Source organism: Phyllostomus discolor, chromosome 1, assembly GCF_004126475.2.
Source record: "Phyllostomus discolor isolate MPI-MPIP mPhyDis1 chromosome 1, mPhyDis1.pri.v3, whole genome shotgun sequence".
In the NCBI taxonomy this organism is placed as follows: domain Eukaryota; kingdom Metazoa; phylum Chordata; class Mammalia; order Chiroptera; family Phyllostomidae; genus Phyllostomus; species Phyllostomus discolor.
In genome coordinates, this window is record NC_040903.2 from 45,949,037 (window position 1) to 45,971,548 (window position 22,512).

Sequence of the window (22,512 nt, forward strand, 5' to 3'; positions counted from 1 at the left end):
TTTTAGGGAGGGAAGGGAGAGAGAGAGAGAGAGAGAGAGAGAGAGAGAGAGAGAAACATCAATGTGCAGTTGCTGGGGGTTATGGCCTGCAACCCAGGAATGTATCCTGGCTGGGAATCGAACCTGGGACACTTTGGTTCCCAGCCCGCGCTCAATCCCCTGAGCCACGCCAGCCAGGGATATGTGTTTTATATAAAATGCCCAGGCATACATACACTAGAAGACAAAGTGAAGCAGACAGATACTATGCCTATTTATAATGGGTTAAGTTTACATTTGAGAGAAGTGAGGGGTTCAGAAGCCACCCCAGACAAGCATCACAGAGAAATAAAAGCCCAGGAGTCCGAGTGTGAGCACTAGAGAAAAAACAATGTTTGGGTAAGTAATAATAGACCAGGCTGATCTGTGGGTGATAAGAAGAGGACAAAGTTAGAAAGTATGATATTTCTTTGAAGCTCTGTTTGTTGTTTCCTTGTAAAATGTTTATTTATTCTTGATGGTTTCATGGTTTATTTTGGAAAAAAAAAAGTGTTGGCAGACTGAGCAACTTGGTAATTCAAATACCCTGGGGAGGTAAGAGGACTAGAGAGTGCTAGGAGATTTCTGTTTTTTGTTTTTTTTTCATTTTTTTATTGTTGTTCAATTATTATTTTTTTTTTGTAGTGTAGTCAGGAGACTCCCTTGAAGAGAGGTGTTTGTGCAGAGAACAGAAGGAAGCAAGGAAGGGGATGCAAAGCAGGAAGACCCTGATGGGGGTGCAGAGAAAGTATGAGGAGCTGTAGGAAGGTCAGCCCAAGAACACTGCAATAGGACACGCAGGCCAAAGGGAGAAAGCGGCAGAAGATGAGGTCAGAGAGAGGAGACCGTGGAGGGACTGGGGAGTCTCTGAGAAGACTTATCAGTAACTTCCATCTTAGTGCGGTGTGAAGCCCCTGGAGATAGTGACCTGGGCAATAACATGACAAGACTTGTCTTAACAAGAGCCTTTCTTCTTTTCATTCACTCAGAAGGAATATGTTCCAATCAAATATAGAATGTAGGGGTGCAAGAGAAAAAGTAGGTAGATCAATCTATTAGAAAGCTGTAGAAATTCTTTAGACGAAGGGTGATGGTGGCCTGGACTTTAGTGGTAGCAGAAGGGGAACTGGGAAGTGGCTGCATGTTAGATATACGTACATAAAATAGAGAGTAGACAGGAGCTGCTGATGAATGGGATGGGGGAGTAGGAGAAAGGGAAGAGTCATTACTAAAATCAAGACTTTGCTTGAGTCATCTGAAGGATAAACTATTTGGGAATGGACTTCCCATTTACTGAAATGGGAAAGCTTAGTGAGAAGCCATGCTGTGTTTAAGAGGGAAAACAGGAGAATGATTTTTGGCATTCCACACTGAGATGCTTTTTAGGCATGTGTATAGTGACTGCAAGAAACAGTTAGATAGGGAGGATGGAGTTTAGAAAGAGGCTTGGACTAGAGATGTACAGTTTTGATTTATCGATATAAAGAAGATACTCAAAACAATGAGATTGCTTGAGATTATTAAGGGAGTGGATGCAGGGAGAAAGGAGAAATCAGATGGAGTCCTAAGTCAATGAAGTGGATCTATGCATGGAGATTGAGAAGGGTAGCAGACAAGAAGAAAGGGGATAAAGACAGAGGGCTATCCTGGAATTTAAGTGGAGAAATATTCCTCCAGATCAGCTGTGTTCATGGTTTCTGGATGATTAAGACTGATACAGACAATTGAAATTAGCAACATGTCTTTGGTGACTTTCACAAAAAATTGTATAGGGAACAGTGAGGATGGAAGCCTTAATTCGGTGAGTTCAAAAGAGAAGCAAGACCACCAGGGCAGATTCTCTTTTGAAGAGTCGTGCCCTAAGTGGTAATAGAGGAGTGGAGTAGTACCCAGAGGAGAAAGGGAGGCCAGGAAGTTCTTTAATTACATTTTTTAAGATACAAGATTACAGAATGTTAGAAGTAGATGGGAATAATCTTCCAGAACAGCGAGGTCCAATAGAACTCTCAATGGGTAGAAATGTTCTATTATTCACATCTGTGCTATCTGATACTGTGACTACTAGTCACCTGTGGCTATTGAGCACTGGAAGTATGGCCAGTGTGATTGGGGAATTGCATTTTAAATTTGATTGGATTGTGGTTAATTTAAACAGACACATGTGTTGGTGGTTGCTGAATTGGATAGTAGAGCTCAAGAGAGGAAAGAAAAGTTGGTGAAACAGAACTGGGAAGGCTGGTCACTGGAGTGATGACCTTGAGTAGCTGAAGGTGAAAGGGCTCTCATACAAAGCTAGAGGGATTGACCTTGATAGGGCCGGGGCAGTTGATTCATTGTAACAGAAGAAAAGGCATGTGCATTCAGATCTAGGCATGTCGGTAGATGTGGTGGTGGAGGGTTATGGAATTTTTCTTCTGATTGTTTATACGTGTTCTGTGAAATAAAATATGAGTTCAGTAAAGCTGCCTACATCAGGGCTAACAATGCACTCTTTCACTTGTGCCTGGAGGAAAACAATAGCCAACTCCACAGGCCTGTTCTTGCAGCCAGTACAGCCTACTTTCCTAATGCCCCACTGACCTACTAACATTCCTGAGGTTCTGAGCAGTGTCATAGATCACCGAAACAACAGCTGCCCAGCAGGTTAGGCCCCAAAGGCGGAAACACATTTCTGTTTCCCTGAGGTGTGGCGTTAACTCAGTGTAATGATATTTTGAAGGAACACAAAGATTGTTCTGGGAAAGACAAAGCTTTTAATTTATCCAGCTCACAACATAAACCTTATAACAAAGAGAGGACATTTTGGTCTTTATGAATAGAACCAAACAGCTCCATGCCCCTTGAGTTTCTTCCACTCTCCTCTTTTTTGAGCCCCATGAGCTGCCTTGGGGATAGCCCAGTGAGCTTGTCCTCCGTGTCCTCCTTCCACAGCTGAGGCAAGGAGTAAGGCTCTGGAATGCACCTCTGCCAGCTTAATTTCACGTCCACTTTCCCAAAGGAATTTCTGTAAATAACAAGAAACTCTGTTCTATCTTTACTCTTATAAATTTATTTTCTCGTGAGCTCATTATTATTATCACTTGACAAGATAAAGTCATAATAAATGATAAAAGCATCTTCAGTACATGTGTGCAGAGTAGAAGAGGGCCGATGACAATACCATGACTCTCTGAACATCCAACATAAACAAGGGCAGTGGACAGCAGGTGAAGGTCCCATTTCCTCACAAGTTCTTTTGTTGAGTTAAATCTAGAATGACCCTGCCATTTGGTATCTTTGGTGATTAAAACCACACTGTGGAGTCATTCGTCAAATGTTTATTTTGTGACTACCATAGACAGTATAGTTTATATACAACCATTTTTGAAACAAGTCAGAGTTTGAGCTTTCTGTTTGTTCAAAGAAAAATTCAAAAGCAAAAAAGAAATCCAGAAATATCTTAAAAAGTGGACCTCAATATTTTTAATGCACAATACCTGAAAGCAGGAATCAGGTAGATATTTCTAAAGTGTCAAAACATTTCCTGAGCTTTCAGGGTAAAGGCGAATGTTGGGCTTTGGCGTACTCATTCATTTTCCTATGTGGTGCACCTTCTAGATAGTTAATCCTACTTCTGGCACTTATTCATATTTTTCTCCTTGGGGTCACTTGGATATTTAGAAACCAGTCCAAAGATAAAATATTAGAATATTAAAATGATACCCTGTTTAACATCTTAACAAATTGTTTCATGGAGAAGGGTATATAAACATATTGCTATATTGTATTTTCTTTTCCTCCCTTTTCTTCTCCTCCTTGTTCTCCATATTCTTCAGTTTAATAGTTTCCCCCAGTCTATAGGGAAGCATGAGGTTCTGGGTACAGCAGTGATGGTAGTGAGTGGGAGTCCCTTATAAGGGGGAAAAAGAGTTGGTGAAATGTGGCGTTTTGAGTTAAGAAAAGGATTGAGAGTATTATGATTTTAAACTAAACTCCAGAGTTGATGCTTTAGTGCCAGAAGCAAGACACTTGTGTATAAATGTCTCTGATTATTATTTCTGGTAAATCAATGTGCTACTTGGAGTCCAGATTATGAGCCATACCACTATGCTGTCTTGAATTTCTGTCACATCCATATGGTAAAGCTATGTGCAAGGAGAGAGGGATATAGAGATAAATGTCCATGATCCCTGCACTGAAGAAACTCAACATCTAGAATGGAAAATAAAAATAATTTATTACCTATATTATAAAAGCCAAGTGGTAATATACATTTTACATCGAAGGCTTAGAGGAAATTATGAGGGAACTGAAGTATATAGAGATTAAATAGCTAGTCTAAGATCACACAGCAATAGGACTTGAGTTAAGACTTGAATCTACACAGCGGATGAGATAGCTCTTGATATTCTGAAGAATCACAAAAAAAGAAGGACTTTAGGTTAATGAAAGCTCCTGAGGTGAAATCACATTTCACTTAATCGTAAAGGGTGAGCAGTAAGCTATGTATCCTTGGTGAATAAGAAAGAGAAAACAGAAATTGTCGAGGGGCCAAGAATGACCTAGAAACTTGTGATATCTAATAGCTCATCATCTCTTCCCATTACATTGGTCAATTATCTATAAATGCATTGGTATCGACTATTATAATTAGATAACTGACCACAGAAACAGAAATAGGCTCCTACATGAACGCTTAATATAAAAGAGGTAGAATTGCATATCAGTACAGAAAGGTGCTAGGACATTAACTACTGTACAGAAAAATTAAAGTGGACCTTTCATTGGGTGTTGTGTTGCCTGCCCAGATATCCCCTTCAGGATATCTCTCTAATTCCCCCACTGCCAGGAATATTGGAGCTGACAGCTCACAGTGGAATCCCTTCTCAGTAACTTCTCTAGGCCTAAGAAAGATGAATTGCTCAAGGCTTTGCCCCCTCCCTGAGAGTAGTCCGCCTCCAAAGACTGGTTGATATTGTGGTACAAATCTATCAGTATGAAACATCACAGAAAAGCCATCCCAGCTTCACAGTTCCTTAGGGATCTTCTGAGTCCTCTGCTGCATCTGCTCCATGGTTCAAGTTCAGGTTCAAATTCCAGTCTTGCTTCCCCCACTGCCTTCTGGGCATTGTTTCTGAGAGCATTTGCCAATAAATCACATGCATGCAAACCACCATCTCAGAGACTGTTTCCCAGGAAGGTCCAACTATGATGGACACCTCACCCACACTGTAACCCCAAGTCAATTCCAGGTAAATTAAAACAAAGGCACAGAAAGATGAAATAATTTGCACAATGCCAAACACTGGAATATGAATAGAGCTGGGACTGAAATCTGTGCTGTCTGGCTCTAGAGTCTCTCCTCTTAACTACTAATGGCAAAGAAAACAAACCAACTCTAGTTGCACAGAATATCATGGATAAATCACACGAACATATTGTGGGACAAAAGAACTGAGATACCAAATATGCAAACATAATGATTCCTTCTACATGAAGTAAGGAAGCAGGCCAAATGAGTGTGTAGTTTAGAAATGCACACGGAAGTGGTGAGGGTATAAAGGAACAAAGGAATGGCAAGGGAAGGATTACCAAAAAAAGGCAAAAACAAAACAAAGCAAAACAAAAAACCCCAAAAGTGGTTACCAGAGAAGCAGAGAGGGACTGAGAGTGGGAAGAAGGTTCTGGTAATATATTATTTCCTGACCTGTGTGGTGAATACACATATGTGAATTTTATAATATTTTAAAATATAGGTATTCATTCTCTATCACTTATTCTGTAAGTGTGACCCATCTCACAATTTTTTTAAAATAGAGAGAATAAAGAAAATCATAGTGAGAGGGGAGGTGACTGTAGGGGAGACAGTCCTGTGAAGGTTCTGCCAAGGGTGAGGGCCACAGAATTCTGTGTGTATAAGGTTAATGCATGCACAAAGTCAGCTATTAACCATAGAATTTTGCAGGAGACTTCCCAAGTTGTCTGGCTTTGGACAAGGAACTCTGGAGTTCTGGTGGTCCAGACAAAGAGGTTGCTTCTGCTCTCTCTAAGCAGTCATGGAGAGCCGAACTATCCACCTCACTCTGTTGTTTCAGGCCCATGCTTTAATCTGCCTGAACAACTTTCTCTGCTGCATGCATTTAGATCCCTCAGAATCAATTTGTCTGAAACAAAATTCATCAGCAACAGGATAAACTTTTAAAATTCATTCCTTTCCCCTTCTGGAATTGAGTTCATACAGGCTGAGATGATGAAGGGAGGGAGACAGACCACCAGAGTTAACCCAAGTGATGTGAGAGACTTGATTATCTTGAAGGTAGCACTTCGCTCCAGCTCTGCTCTCTGCTTTTCCTCACTCATGGTGTGAGGGAAATCACACTTTCCCTCACTGTGGCTCAGCAGGAAGAGATTCGGAGCCATCACTATATGGCTAGTGATGAGGCCAACAGCAAAGCAACCCCTAGAATTCCTTAGAAAAGATAAAGGGGCAAAGGGGTTTTGGAATAGAAGAAAATGGTAGGAGGAAAGGGGACGAACACAACTTTAAGAGGGTGACTGACTAGGTGATCCAAAGGCCAACAACTGTGACTTTGCAATAGTCAGAGAAATGTGTGACCAAGGCAGTGGAATAGGGTGCAGAATCCACTTTGTACTGCTGGGCTAGTTCCCCCCTTACAGTTTCTTTACAATTTTTCAGCTATTTGCCAGAGGCCATGTGGGATAAAGACTGGTTCTCTCTTGTCCTCAATAAGGACACAGTTCTTAGGCTTCACATATATTTGGTTTACTAACTCTGTAAATGTCAAACATTAATTTTCTGATCAGGACTCTGAGAGGCACAGAGAAGACAGTTCCTTCTAACAAAGAGCTCACACTGTGGCTGAGGATACAGAGAGGTCACTTAGTAAGGACAGTGCCAGGCCTTACTCATGCTCTGGGTTAGACACTGGGAATGAAAGAAAGGAGTACACATGACCCTTATCCTTAAGGAATTTCCCTGGGAGTTAAAAAAGTAATCAAGACAGACCAAGAGTTGTATATAATTTACAACTCTTCATAGGGATGGGGTAGGAGAGTGTTAGACTTGGAGGAAGATCTGAAAAGGAATTCTAGAAGAAATAGTTGAAAAGCTGAGTTTTGAAAAGAAAGTTACTATAATTATTTCCTATTTTATTATCTTTTTGAAAAATGTCTTTCTATTTGTACACATGTTTTCACAGCTTTCATAATATAGTGTTTTGAACTCAGCAAGTACATAATAAATAGGAGAGAAACTTTTGGGGAAAAGGCAGAGGTATAGTTTCAATGGTTAAGGCTTCCAGGCAAGATATCTACACAGAGGGTGTAAACATATATTTCTTTCAAGTATAATATCTTTGGGCAATTAATGGAATAACATTTTAGTTTAAGTCATTTCATGATAGCATAAAACAACAGGGCATGATTAGGAAAAGTGGAGAATCATGATCTCACCTTTCTTGAAAAATTGCAACATGAGGTAGACCTGCTGTTTGATTGTTTAGAAACCTGACTCATCACACTAACACTTGTCAACACACTTAATCTGTTTGGTTTTAAGAAAAAAATTTTTTTCATTGTTGAGGTAAAGAAGAAACTTACAGTTTTTTATTGAAGAAATTCTAAAGTGTTGGACTGTCAACAGCAGGAAACTCACTTCCCAACTTGCTTGGCACTTAAGAGGCATCAAATTGCTCATGAATTAATAGCTGACAGCTGTTGTTATTTCCTGGTGGGAGACTCTCACAGTTAGGGCAGGAGAAGGCTCAACACTAAGTGCTGTTCATCACATGTCTTGGGATAGATATATTTCTGAAGGTCTGAAGTTTACATTAAACTTACAGGAACAAATGTCATTGAATGAAGCAAAGAGGAATCTGCATGATAGAATAAGGCTGTGGAGTCACATAGTGGTTCTGAGTACCTACTGTGCTTTTACCTTTATCTACAACTTCTTTTTTTAAAAGATTTTATTTATTTATTTTTTAGAGAGGGGAAGAGAGGGAGAAAGAGAGGGAGAGAAACATAAATGTGTGGTTACCTCTTGTGTGCCCCCTATTGGGGACCCAGCCCACAACACAAGCATGTACCCCAAACTGGGAATCGAAATAACAATCTTTTGATTCACAGGCTGACACTCAATCACTGAGCCATACCAGCTAGGCCTTTATCTATGACATCTTTCTCACATGTACTAATTCAGAAAATGCTGCTTCATGGGATGAGACCACTTGTCATGACTATGACTCAAGAAACTGAAATACAAGCCAAATAAAATGTTGCACAATTTAGGCTGTTCACCCATAGCACATACAATTTTGAACATAATCATGTGCAACTTCAGATCTGCCAGCCTAGAGACCACTAAGAAGAGTAGAAATGAAGCAAGAGAGGGTACAGTCTGACCTTGGCTGCAAAGGGCAACAGGATGTTGTACACTCAAGGTCACGCTGGTTTCCTTCGATTGATGTGGCAGGCCCACAACAAATTTATGCAAATATGACATGGAAAATAATTTCTTGAAGGCATTTCTTTGTGCCAAATAGACTATGGATAATATTAGCTTACTTCAGTGTCTAGCTCTCCCAATTTTTCCACAAGCTAGAACCAGAAAATGTTTATTTCACAGAAAAGCCAAGACCAAAACCCTACAAAGGAGGCCTGGGAGTGAGAGAGGTCCCGGGGCAGGGTAAGAGCAGGAGGCATTTTCACTGAATATCTATCCTTTCCTCTCTCGTGGCCTCCCGTCTTAGAGTGGCTAGAGTTCACGTAAAAAATAGTAATTAACATCTAAACTTGGGAACAGAGGTGCCTGGCACTTGAGGGTGAAATCACATCACTGTATTCAAGTTGCCACTAAGAAGAAACCAAAACTCTCCTTGACTAATAGGATCTGAACACTGACTCCTTAAAGTAAAAATGCAGTGGCCATTAATACAGCAGAAGGAAGTTTCATTAAAATAAAATAATATCCTGCCCTACTGGTGTGGCTCAGTGGATTGAGCCAGCCTGTGAACCAAAAGGTTGCTAGTTCAATTCCTGGTCAGGGCACATGGCTTGGTTGTGGGCCAGGTCCCCAGCTCGGGGTTTGTAAAAAGCAACTAATCGGTGTTTCTCTTGTGCATTGATGTTTCTCTCCTTCTCTTTCTCTCTTCACCTTTCTCTAAAAATAAATAAATAAAATCTTTAGGAAAAAAAAAACAATATCCAGTAAAATGTGAGTATTTTGCAATAGCAGAGTTGTAGCCCCTTGGTCCTATAATTGTTTGTAAAAAGTGTTTCCAGGGTCTCATGTACAGTATCTGAGTATCACCTGCCTTACTGGATGAACATGCTGCCCCCAAAGACTCTGTCTTCCTCCTGACTGTCCTCAGCTGGTGGCTCTGCTTTCCCCTGAGTTTTCAGCCACCTAGTTTCACCCATCCAGGGAGCCCTCATGGCAGAGGATATCTGTCCTCATTGGACTGACTGGGAGAGGTGGTTCTTTTGACATTGACCAAGGGTCTGGAGGGAAAGTGTTCAAAGATTAAGAATTTATTTCTTATGGACAAGACACCCCATCCCAAATATCTTGGAGTATCCTGTATCCTGAAATTACCATGTGCAGACTCCAGGAAGGAGTTTTCAGTGACCACTTTGGGGCCACTTTTATTGTCCCCACACCATTTCTACTGGAAACACTTTTCCAAGCAAGGATGAAAGAAAGTTGGCATACCCTGGGGTAAGGAGTGTTAAAGTATCCTAAGTGAAGGTGGAACGAGGTACTATTTTACAAATGGAAGGGACCTGAAAAGTAATCTATCCCAACTCTCTCAATTTTCAGCTAAGGAAAAAGAGGTTCAGCAGTCATTCATTTAAAGTTCCTTGCTGGTGGTAATCAAGACCCTGATTTCTACTTCCTGGCACTGTTAATTATAGCATGATGTTTATTATATTATGATTATTACAAAAGCCACAATCAAGTGCATTCAGTCCAGCAAATGGTTATTGATTCCCCACCATGTGCTACTGCAGCTTACTATATGCTAGTCACAGACCGAGGTGCTGAGTGCACCCATAAAGAACCTGCTCTTCCAGAGCTCACATATACTGGAAAAAAGATTATTAAAAAAACACTATTTGCATTATGGTTATGGTCTTTAGTTGTCATACTGCACAATGAAATAATTTTCACAGGAAATGGCTAGCTGTGAAGTTGTTGAACAAAAGTTTGAACATGTTAGTCTTTTGTGATATTCCAATTGAAAACATTCTGGCTGTATGAGTAGGTGCCTCAGGGGAGCTCTCATGCTCTAGTTCTGAGATGTAGATAATAATTGTAACAGGAGGTAAATGAACAACTTAGAAGGCATCTGAGAAGGGCAGTTATTAGAAGAACTACAGAAAGCCAAAGCAGAAATTTATCCCAGACTGATTGGGAAAAAGTGTTTTACAATAATTACTTATTTTTTTTCTTGCTAAGGGATTATATCAGGTCAGAGTTTCCTTTGAATATATTCCTGTATAAAAATTTCCCTTTTTCAAACATTAATTGTCTCATGAAATACAAGTATAAAGAAGTTGGGGGAACAGGGAAGAGACTCTAGTAATGAGGCTATTGAGAGGTAGGCTTTCAGTAGAGAAATCTCCCCCTGACTGGGTGAAAGAGCCTGAAAATCTTCTACCTCCTTTTATTTTAATCCAACTTTTCCCTCTTCAGACTAATATTCTACTTACTGGATTACAGATCAAAACACTAGCACTATAGAGTTTGTAAAGAAAATGTTACCTATAGCACCATATATGGACTAAATTATTTGAATTCTTCTAAGAAGGAATTATGTCTACAAAAATGAATTAATAATTTAGTAATTTCTCAAAGAGAAGTTACTTATGCATTCAATATATGCTATACTAGGTATTCTTTCCTCAAGAGGCAAGACTCAGCTCTTGACCTAGACCTTTGCAGTCCAGATGGGAAGACAACATGGGAGGACAACTCCTGTTCTAAATTTAGTTGTAGTTCAAACTGAGAGCCAGATCATGGTTATCTGGGATTCCATGTGAAATCAGTTGGAATCCTATTCATGTGAAGTAGAATTTATTCATTAAAATAATCTAGATTAAACACTACTATGTGCCCAGTACTAATCTAGTCAATTAATACTCCCCTGTAAACAAAATACTTACATTTAGTAGAGACTTAGTTAGTTACTTTGATAGAAGCCACAAAGAACCATATCCCATGATGCTTTATAACACTCAGGATAGGCCAGGTGTCTGCTGCAAAAGGTGGATGAGTCCCCAGAATTGTGTGGAAGACACACTCTGAGAAAGTAAGGAAGAAGGCAAGAAAGAGCACATGATTTCCTCCTGCAATTTAAAACTTGGTTTTAAGCATTTTTGTCAAAATTTTGTAAGTCAAAATAATAATCTACAGCTATAAGACACTTATTTATGAAAATTACTCCATGAAGAATACATCACCCCATCATCAAATATTAATTAACTGTAAAGGCCTGCATGTATTCTGGGCTCTCTATTCTGTTCCATTGATCAATGTGTCTGTTTTTATGCCAGTACATGCTGTTTTGATTACTATGGCCTTGTATTATAGTTTGATATCAGGTATCATGATTTCTCCAACTTTGTTCTTCTTTCTCAAGATTGCTGTGGTTATTCAGGATCTTTTGTGGTTCCATATAAATTTTTGGAATACCTGTTCTGGTTCTGTGAAATATGCCGTTGGTATCTTGATAGAAGATTGCTTTGGGTAAAATGGACATTTTAATGATATTAAGTCTTCCTATTCATGAACATGGTATATGCTTCTGCTTATGTGTGTCTTCTTCAACTTATTTCTTCAGCATCTTATAATTTTCCAAGTACAGGTCTTTTACACCCTTGGTTAAATTTATTCCTAGGTATTTATTTGTATGAAGTAAGCCAGTCAGAGAAAGATCAGTACCATATGATTTCACTTGTATGTGGAATGTAATGAACAAATTAGACTAACACAAAATAGAAACAGATTCATATAGACAGAGAACAGACTGACAACAGTCAGAAGAGTGGGGTTTGAGGGAGTGGGTGAATAAGGTGAAAGAATTAAGCAAAAATGAACAAACAAACAAAAAGACTTACAAATGCAGACAACAGTATGGTGAGTACCAGAGGGAAAGGGGTGTGGAAGGAGGTAGAAGGGGATACGGGGGGATAAATGGTGATGGAGGGAGACTTCCCTTTGGGTGGTGAACACACAATATAATATCTAGATAATTGATATATTATAGAATTGTGCTCCTGAAATCTATATAATTTTATTAACCAATGTCACCCCAATAAGCTCAATAAACAATTAAAAATAAAAGAAAAAGAAAGAGAGAAAACATAGATCACTCCAGTATGGCTGTGTGCATGGCTCTGAAGGAGGAAGTGGAGAGCATTGGCAGTCTGCTGGACCTGAGCCTTGAGACTGGGCCTACCTCCTCAACTCTGCTCCTCAGCAGCTTTGTAAAAAGCAACTAGGTTCTTGGAACCTCAGTTTTCAAGGATCTAAATGCAAACAATTTGCAAACTCTAAATTGTTATACTGATGTGATTTTGCACAATGATGTTTAGATTATTAAATTTTGAGACTATAATAGAGCAAAAGTTACAAAGAGGGTGAAAATTCAAATATGTATTGAGAATCTGCTTTGGACTAGGCAATATGCTGACTTTTTATGTGGTCTTAGTTATTTCCTTTTCATACTAGTCTTAGTTGTTAGTTTATTTTATAGATAAAATCCCTGGGATTCACAGAGCTTTCTAGAGTCACACAGGCAGTGGACAGAGGGGCTGGGATTCTAATTCTGAACAATTTGACATCTTATTTGTGCTTTAACTGGGGTAAGTGGCTGCTTACACATAGTAAATAATACCATTTGAGAATCTAGGTCAGTGTTTCCCTAAAATGCTATTTTCTTGCATAAAGAAATGAGAATACTTTACGGCTAGACAAAACTTTTTGAAACTACAAAAAGACACAAGGATCATTTATTTTTTAAAAAACATTCTTCTGATATGACATTTACCATCATCCTTTCTGAAAATGGGAAACTACACCCAAAAATTTCCAAAAAAGATTAAGGATTTAGTTTGGAATGTGACATGTATTTACATTATAGTTTTAAAAGAATTGGTGTGTTATTCATTTCAGAAGATTAAGTAGATCTCTGGCAACCTTTCATAACAATATCTACCATGTGATGATATTTCTCTGTGGCCCCATGCTTCCTAAGGGCTTTATGTTGATCTCACTCTTCCAAGCTCCTCTCTAAATCGGAAGTGCAATTACTTCCCATCTCACAGATGAGGAGGGGGTAAACAAATGTAGAGGGGAGGTTCCAGTTCATGGAGGGCTGCTGACTCCAAGACAGCAATGGACGGATGCTGATGAAAAAAAAGATACAGAGATTAGGCAAGATTTCTAAGTATCAGGTCTACTCTGACGAAGATCTAGTCTTTCTGACTTCCACCATTGCTTAAGTAATTCAAAAATGTGCATCCTCATGTTTACTATGGTATGAGTGTAAGAACATTGTGTTTTCTTACCAGAATACTGAGTGAGGTTTACATAATTGTAAAAAAGGGAAATGAGTACTTTAACTTGTTTTGAGGAACAACTGGCCATACAATCAAGAATTCTTAAATTTCAGTTGTGGTCAGTGTTTTGGGCAATTGGCTTTTCCTTAGTCTAGGATGACAGAACAGAGCTGTAAAAAACAGAAAGCTTAAAGGTTTTTTAAAAATGTACACAAAATGAGTTCCTTTTTTTTTCTGGAGATAGTAAATGAAGCTACATATTATTAGATAATTCCTTAGACTAATGTTTTCAGTTTCCATCTGGTAATTTTGTTTTATTCATTTGTGGTAAGAATGAGTGTTCCCCATTATTTAGTACTAATTGTGAGCTAAGTTCTACCCAAGGGCTCTGTGAGTGTTAAATTAATTTTTATTAACTTATTTCATAACCATATTTTAAGGTAAGTACAACTAGCATTATATTTTAGACTGTGAAAGAAGGTGTGAAAATAATGAGATATGTCTCCAGTCCACATTGGTGGTGATATTTGGAAATAAGTCTTCAACCCAGTGTTATATCACTTCAAATGTTTGTTTTCAACCACTATCCTATAAGTTTTAAGCAGCATCTTTATTATGTCAGTGAAACAGGTTTCCAGTCATGCTGTTATATATAGCATTCAGGACCCTTAATAATAATGACAAGACTTTCATAACACCTGTTATGAAACACTAGCCCTTAGAACAATACTGTCAGGCAGGTACTCTTTTCATTTGAATTTTATGGATTAGCCACTAAACAGAGGGCTTCAAATCAGGCATTCTGCCTCTAAAGCCACGTGCTCTTAACCATAATTCTATTCTGCCTCTTTGAGTTAATTAAATTAGTATGAACTAAATATACGTGTAATTGGGGATTTAACATATCTGTTAAATAAATCCCTATTTATTTAACAAACATGTATTGAATGCTTATAATGTTCCAGGTACTGTCGTAGGTGCTGGATACAGCCATGAATGAAATATATAAAAATACTCAGCCTTGCTGAGTATACATTCTAGTGTGAGGGGACAATGTGGAGAGTTAAGTGGTAAACCAATGAAAATATGAAGAATATAGTATGTCAAATGCTTATAAGTATCAAAGAAAACAAGAAAGCAAGGAAGATGTGGCGGAGTGTCTGTTGGGGTAGAGAGAGGAAGCTGAGGATGTTGATGAGTATGCCAATTGTTTTCTTGAGCCATGATGGATAATAGCCCAATAAAAACAGAAACAAATAATATATTTTTAACATTCTATCTTCATCCATAAATCAGGCTGTATGTGTTATTCAATGATATGAAGACAAAACATAATATTATGACTTTTAACCTCTTAAGGGCATTCTTAATTATTATCTGAAACAAAAGAAAGATCAGGGAAGACCCTTTAAGTGGCCCAAAATTGGTCCAAAATTCCCAGCTGAGCTAAATTTCAATTTGAGTGCATGCAGAAAAAGGAAGCATGATCTATACTTTTTAAAAAAGAAGTGAAAATCTTCCTTTCTTTGTGAACACAATTGTGTTTTCTAACACAATGCCATAAGTATATCCATAATATTAAATCACAAAAAGAACTAATTGAAATGGAATATATAATATTGCCTTCTGTAGGTTTCTGAAGGAATGAGCCATTGTTCCAGATATTTTGAAGTTCTACAATAAAAAGGTAGCAAAAAATAGTTTCTTTTTGACATTTCTTATTTAATGCATATTACTAGGCTGTTCATTTTAGTTTATTTGTTCTTTTAAATAGCAAATGTTTCCATTTTATTTATTTATGTATTTATTTTACATTCTACTCTATTTTGTCTTAGTTTCAGACATACAACATAGTGGACAGACAATGATATACTTTATACAGTGACCCCCTCCCAGTATTTCAAGTACCTACCTGGCATCACACATGGTTATTACAATATTATTGCTTATACCCTCCAAGCATGATTTATTCTGAGTGACTTTTGGAAATTTACCAACTTGCAACACGAAGAACACTAATGGAGATAACAATCACACAAAATAATTGGCACCATGCCAATTTATTGGTTCAAAGAGGCACTTGGAAATGGTACTTCCTGCTGCTCCCCTCTAATCCTCTTGCTTCACCCCTTGAAAGCCCTGAATCCTGACTGTTCAGCTATGTTATATCTAGTCACCATGACCCTTCCACTCCCTGGAAGGAATGCCTTCTGACGTTGACCCTAAGGATCTTCTTGCTTCACGCTTCTCCTCTTCTCCTTTCTTCATTACTTCACATTAGGACATTCAGGTAGTTGAAAGTACATTATTTCCAATATGATAATGCCTAGGCCACTGACACATAACAGATGCTATATAACAGTTAAAAAAAATTTTTTTAAAAAGAATAAAGTGCAAAAAAGAACCTGAGATGTTTTGGCCATTGCTAATCTGGTATTAGAACTAAGATGTTGAGAAGGATGACTCTTTCCTTTTGCAGTTCCCAGAACCCAGCCTCTGCTTCTCTAATCAGTACGCTTGTCTGCGCATGAGTAAGGCCTCCAAGGTGATTCTTAGGAAAAGTCTTCATGAAGCACCAACCTTAAAAGTAGCTGTGTTGTTCATGTTGTGGTCGTAAGCCTCATGATGACCTTGACCAGTTGAGACAAAAACAACCTCATGACTTACTTCTGCCTCCTGTCATGACCTTGCCTAAGTTCTTGGCCAGCCCTCTTTTCAATAACAGACTTTGTGCCAAACTTCCCATAGTATCTCTAGGTTCCAGTTGGTTTTACATATCTTTATTGACTTGATATCTCATTTTCTTACTTGTGACTCTAGGTTTTGGTTTGGGATTAAGATTTGTTATCCTTGTGTCCTACATCTGAACCTCATTGTGTTCCTGAACTTAGTGCTGTGACATCTGGGTTTAGAGGTTTATTACTCGCTTCAGTTCCTTATTCCATTTCTGACCTTTACTTTTGGAAGAAAATGTTTGTCCTTCAAATTATGTCCCTTAAACCTGCTTCCTTATTCATGGATTCCTTCAAATTACATTACTGGATGAAATTTTCTTCAATATTCAAAATCTAGTTTAATTGCTTTCTTTTTTAAAAATTATTTATTTATTTATTTTTTTAGAGAGGGAAGGGAGGGAGATAGAGAGAGAGAGAGAAACATCAATGTGCGGTTGCTGGGGGTTATGGCCTGCAACCCAGGAATGTACCCTGGCTGGGAATCGAACCTGGGACGCTTTGGTTCCCAGCCCGCGCTCAATCCACTGAGCTACACCAGCCAGGTAATTGCTTTCTTTTGTAGGAAGCCTTTCCCAGTCCTCTCAGAATAAATGTCTCTCTTCTTGGCCCCACTATTTTTAAAATGTATGTTATTGATTATGTTATTATAGTTGTCCCAATTTTTCCCCCTTTGCCCCCTCTGCCCAGTATCCCCCTTCCCTACAGAAATCCCCCATTAGTTCATGTCCACGAGTCATGCATACAAGTTCTTTGGCTTCTCCATTTTCCTATAGTATTCTTAACACCCCCTGTCTATTTTGTATCTACCAATTATGCTTTTTAATCCCTGAACCATTTCCCCCATTCTTCCCCTGCCCCCTCACAGCTGATAACCCTCTAAATGATCTCCACAATTATGATTCTGTTCTGGTTCTTGTTGTCTGCTTAGTTTTTGTTTGTTTGTCTTGCTGTTGTTGCTGTTTTTTGAAGATTCAGTTGTTGATAGTTGTGAATTTGTTGCCTTTTTAATGTTCATACTTTTGATCATCTTCTTTTTCTTAATAAGTCCCTTTAACATTTCATCTAATAAGGGCTTGGTGATAATGAACTCCTTTAGCTTTACTTTATCTGGAAAGCACTTTATCTGTCCTTCCATTCTAAATGATAGCTTTGCTGGATAGAGTAATCTAGATTGTATGTAGGTCCTTGCTTTTCATCACTTCTTGCCAGTCCCTTCTTGCCTGCAAAGTTTCTTTTGAGAAATCAGCTGATAGTCTTATTGGTACTTCTTTGTAGGTAACTCTCTACTCTTCTCTTGCTGCTTTTAAGATTCTCTCTTTATCTTTAACCTTTGGTATTTTAATTAAGATATGTCTTGGTGTGTTCCTCTTTGGATCCAACTTGTTTTGGAATCTCTGTGTTTCTTAGACTTGTATGTCTATTTCTTTTGCCAAATTAGGAAAGCTTTCTTTCATTATTTTATCAAATAAGTTTTCATTTTCTTGCTGTTCTTCTTCTCCTCTGGCATCCATATGATTCAGACATTGGTGCATTTTGAGATGTCCCAGAGTCTTCTTATACAATCCTTTTTTTTTTTTTTTTTTAATTCTTGTTTCTTCTTTCTGTTCTGGTTGAATGTTGATTTCTTCCTTATGTGCCAAGTCATTGATTTGAATCCTGGCTTCCTTCCCTTCACTGTTGGTTCTCTGTAGATTTTTCTTTAGTTCATTTAGTGTAACCTTCATTTCTTCCTTTATGTTGTTACCATATTCAACCTGATCACCAGTGTTTTGAATTCTGCATCTAATATGTTGGCTATCTCCATTTTGTTTAGTTCTTTTTGAGGTTTTGTTCTGTTCTTTCATTTGGGCCATATTTCTTTGTCTCCTCAATTTGGAAGCCTCCCTGTATTTGTTTCTGTGTATTAGGTAGAGCTGCTTTGACTCCCTGTCTTAGAAGCATGGTCTATTGTAGAAAAGGCACTTATAAACTGTGTGGGGTGGAGCCTTAGGTAATCGCCAGGCTAAGGCTACTCACTTCATTGTTTTGTGGCTCTGTGTGGAGAGAGGGTTCAGAGAGGGCACTATGCCATTGCCTGGCTTCTGGAGGTTTGCCCAGCACTTTCTCTATTTCTAGTCACTTTACCCACTCCCCATATGTGATTGGTGTCCTTCCAGCTGTTACCCTGGTGTTGAATCCCAGAGTGGGTGAGTTTGTGTATGTTTTAAGACCCCACAGGCCCTTTACCTGGAGCTTCCTGAAAATCTGTCAGTTTCCTCTGCTACCCCAACCTCCACTGGTTTTTACAGCCAGAAGTTATGGATATTTATCTTCTTGGCGCTGGAGCCCTTGGCTCTGCAGTCTGGCCTGGGGCTGGGATCACTCACTGCCAGGGTATCCCTCCCAATTTTTATCCATCACATTTGCATGTGGGACTGTCCATGCCTGTTCTGCTGCTGCTGCTGCCTCTCTGTGCTGCCTCACACCACATCTCCTTGCCTCTTGGCTTCATCTCTGCATTTCTGCCCCTTCTACCTGTATGGATGAATGTGGATTCTTCAAATCCTTGGTTCTTGGACTTCCATACAATTTAGTTTTCTGACATTTCTGGGTGTTATTTGTTTTGAGATTTAGTTGTAATTCTTTTTGTGGTTGCATGAAGAGGTGAAGTGTGTCTCCCTATGCCTCCATCTTGACTGGAAGTCCCTAGTATTTTCTGTATCTCAAAATGTCTCCAATTTTGCCTTAAATTTGAAACTGTCTTGAGAACAAGGGTCTTCTTTCACACCTATGCCTCTGCAAAGTAGTAGCCTTCATTTATTGAATTGAAGTGTGGCCATTCCACCATTGTAATGCCTAATAGTTGTCACCGCTCAAGTGCTGATCGTAGATGTCATCTAAACTGGAGCCATAGGACATATGGCATACAAGAATAAGCCTGTTTAATATCAGGTTTTGTATGGTTAAGTCCTAAACTTGACCACTGTTGCAAGGAGATAAAAAGAAAATGTTACTATTCTTTAAGGTCAGATGCAAAGGATAGGACACAGTTGGGATAAATTTCTGAGAAGACTTGAAATCAGGCTGTATGCAATCATGAATAGCATGGATAAGATACCCATGGATTTTTTTCTTTATATTAAATAAAATGTAAAGAAATCTAAAGGAGCTACTACTTTTTACAGTGAGCAGTGCCCTTAATGAAGTCATGTTTCTAACCTAACACTCCATGAGAGATTTATATAAATTCACAACGCTCCTCTAGTATCTTTCCATAAATCACCTGTGGTGTGGTAGAAAGAGAGCTTAGCTTGACTTGGAATCAGGCATTGGATTTAGGAAGGCTCTCCTATACCAGATATGTGAGCATGGTAAAATCACTTAAATGTTCTTACCCTCATTTTCCCACTACTACCTGCAAAATGCGAACACAGTAGGTCCTGGTGGTGCCTATCCCTATCCTGTTTTCTGGACCAGTGCACCCAACTCCCAGCTGCTAGGAGTGCTGGCTGATAATGGCTCATAGTTGGGAGAAATGCCCTTGTCTGACATTTCCACCCCCTTCCTCTGAGAGTTCACTATGTGAGTAGCTGACATTGATGAGGAGGGGTAGTAATACCTGTGTTAAAGAGTTGTTAGGATGAAATAAGATAGCATATATGAAAATGCCTAGGATGCTAAAGTATCGAAATTTTTTAAAAAGGAATTAAAAATATTGTAGCCTTATATTGCTAATCTTTAAGGCTACACTCATGATGTCAGGGTATAGTCATTATACTTTCTAGGCCCAAATTCTGGGTGGGATGGTTGGCACATCTAAATGACAGCATTTGTGTTCTCATATGTGGAACAAACTTTCTAAATCACCAGGAGAAATGTTACCTCATGGTGGTACAATAACAAGTAAGAGAAGAGGATGTTGTCTTCTATGTCAGGCTGTCTTCCTTAGCAACTTCCTGGAACATTACAAAATTCATACTTTTAAATAAGTAGGACATTTGATGTGGCTGATTGCTACTCTCAAACAATGGAAGCTGGTTTAGGATTTGGTTTGACTTAGGTCTTTAAAATAAGCAGCTATGAGCAATCCTGTCAACAAATGACAATGGCGATAATTGTACTACTTATTGAATGTCTTTTGTGTGGTAATTACTCTACATGCACTTGTTATATTGGTCAATCCTTTAAGGTAGTTGACTACCTTGAATTATCCTTCAAAGTAGAAGGATAATTACCCCAAATTTACATTCAAGAAACTGGATACTTTATCATTCAATGACATGTTAAAAGGTCACACTTACTGACAAGTGTGTCAGAATCATTTGGAAGCCAGGTTTGTCTAATCATACAGTCTGTGCTTTGTACAGCTAAACTAGGGCTGCATGAAGATGAGCCCATGTCTGCATTTTTATGTTAGACCAAGGCCTAAACACCAGAATGTGGAAGAGGGGTAAGTGCCACCAGAAGGGTTGCTAAAAGAGGACTCTCATTTACTGGTGAATCATAACTTAAGAATTGAGTGGTACAATTATTTCATAAAACATGGGAATAGTGGATAACATTAGAGATTGTCCTTAATACCTACACTCTTCACAGCCTGGGAAATGAAATCCTCCCAACCCACAAGTGCAGGATTGCCCAATTTTTCACTGCCATGTGTGCACATGCTTCAATAGTAGAAGGAAGACGTGGGTAATGATAGGTTTGGCAGACTTGGTGGCTACAAAAGGTAAACATAAGGTATCAATAGTGGGATCAGGTTAACCTGAGTTCAGGAAGCTAAGTAAGGATGTTATTGCCAAACAGAAATATTTGAAGTCTCCCATGAAATATTTTTAGCATCATCACCCTTTTCAGTGAATTGCTCTTCAAAATTGGTTACTCTTTGAGGAATGTTGATCATTTTCTCCTTCAAAGATGACAGTCAAACAATGTAGTTCCTGCTAATGTGAATCTACTCTGAAAACACATTTCAGAAGCACCAGTGAATGGCTGATGAAAATTCTCTTTGGAGTCACATTAATTGTAACTTTAACAACTGTTCAAAATTCAAGATACTAATAATGATTGCTTATTAAAGTGTATCTGATATGAAGATTCATTCAGCTAACCTCAACTAGATGGATTGTAAGCTTTTACTATTTTCTCATTCTTTTTTACTTTTATTTTTCCTAAGTCTTGTCAAAATATCTGAAGCCAAGGGAAGAAGTGTCAATGTGACACCACAATAAACGGAAGACTAGCTGGCCTGTTAGGGTAGTTTAAAAAAATAGCATGTTTAGACTGAACAGAGATTACTGAAAACTTTCCTGGTAATGTTTGGCTATCTTTTAGACCAGCATATTTAAACTTGGTTTTATAATAGCTCATGTATCTCAAAGATGTCATGATTTTAAGACAAGAACTCATGCATCAAAAATTGGAATTCTTTCCAGAAATCCTCGAGTTTACATTTTTTGAAGGAGAGAGATGACACAAAAGCAAACCCTATCATGGCCTTGTTATAATGACACTTTGAGAAAACTCGGCTGACTGGCCTGTGGAACTTTAAAAGCTATCACACTTTCTTTTTCAGGCAGTTCCCTCAAACGAGACCAACATTGCTGTGCTTCCATGTGTAAATTCAACACCAGGACAACTGCAGAAAGGCATCATGATAATGACGAATTTCTGGCTTAGTAGATGAAGAATCTGATATTCAAAGTAACTGAGTGGCTTCTTCAAGAAACCCACAACATTTCAGGACCCAGTTCCCTGCCTTCCTGACCAGTTTAGACTACCTGAAAAATGCATTAAGAAAAGGAAAAAAAATGACTAAAATCATTTAATAGGTTTAATTATTAGCCTTTAATATACACCATTACAGACACCATTACACCATTATCTGAGGTTGATCTGGTCTGGTAAGCATGCAAAGAGAATGTTTTAATAGTTGAGAGTTCTGTAAATGTTTTATTGTAAAAAAGTAATCCAAGTCTTTCAACGAAAAGGAAATAAGGGGGCAAAGGATTTGTTTAGATCATCCCATAAGATGAAGTCCTCAATCCAAGTTATGTGACTAGATAAGGATCCTTTTTTTTTTCCAATTTTATTTTAATCGTTGTTCAAGTATAGTTTTCTGTCCTTTACTCCTATCCCAGCCCACCCACCCATCCCTCCCCACCTCCATCCCATTTCCATCCCCACTAGTTTTTGTCCATGTGTCCTTTATATTTGT

The 22,512-nt window shown here is 38.5% G+C and overlaps 1 long non-coding RNA gene across 1 annotated transcript; it reads left to right on the forward strand.

Moving 5' to 3' along the window:
• Positions 1 to 733: 733 nt before the first annotated feature.
• On the forward strand, positions 734 to 22,273 carry LOC118499745. Its single transcript, XR_004902276.1, has 2 exons — positions 734 to 786; positions 21,871 to 22,273. It is a non-coding gene; the product is annotated as an uncharacterized LOC118499745 (long non-coding RNA).
• Positions 22,274 to 22,512: the final 239 nt, after the last annotated feature.